The following is a 657-nucleotide window of genomic DNA, read 5'->3' on the forward strand; positions in this document are numbered from 1 at the left end:
TGGGGGCGCGCCCCCTGGACAGCCGCGTCTCGGCTGTCGCCGATCGTTAGGGACGTGTGCCTTCTTCCCCCGAGCGTGCACGCCATGGTCCTCTCGTCCTGCCGGCGCCTGGCCCAGCTCAGGTTACCAAAAGGGCGAGGAGGAGACAAAGCCACTCACCGGGGCAAAGCTGTTTTCTTTGGTGCCCCGGGGGACCGTCCTGCTCCAGTTGGACGACTCGCCCCGGCTACACCAGGGCCCCTGTCCTGCACGGCGCGCGCCGGGGTGCCAGCACGCACACGCGTGGGCTGGACGGGGCGGGCTGCCGGGGGGGTGGGGCCTGCCGTTGGTGACTGTGTGCCCGCGGGCCCGCCTGGGCAGCTCGGCGTCATTAAAGCTATGACGACAGGAGTGGGGGACTAAAGCTAGCGCGTGCTGGGACACGCCGGGAACCGCCGCCGTGAAGGGGACAAGGGCTGGCCGCTCCGAGTCCTCCGGGCCAGGGCGGGCTCCTGGACGGGCGGGCTGCAGGCTCAGCTTGGCGGGGTGGAGGGGGGGCGGGCGCCGGCTGCGGCTGGTCCTGACCTCTCCTGGACCGGACGGGACGGGACGGGGACGGAGCCCCGGCCGTCATTACCTGTCCCAGGTGCTGCGGGGCCTGCTGGGCGGGCGGGGGGC

The sequence above is a fragment of the Tupaia chinensis genome, unplaced genomic scaffold (assembly GCF_000334495.1).
Source record: "Tupaia chinensis unplaced genomic scaffold, TupChi_1.0 Scaffold143644_1, whole genome shotgun sequence".
Taxonomy (NCBI): Eukaryota; Metazoa; Chordata; class Mammalia; order Scandentia; family Tupaiidae; genus Tupaia; species Tupaia belangeri.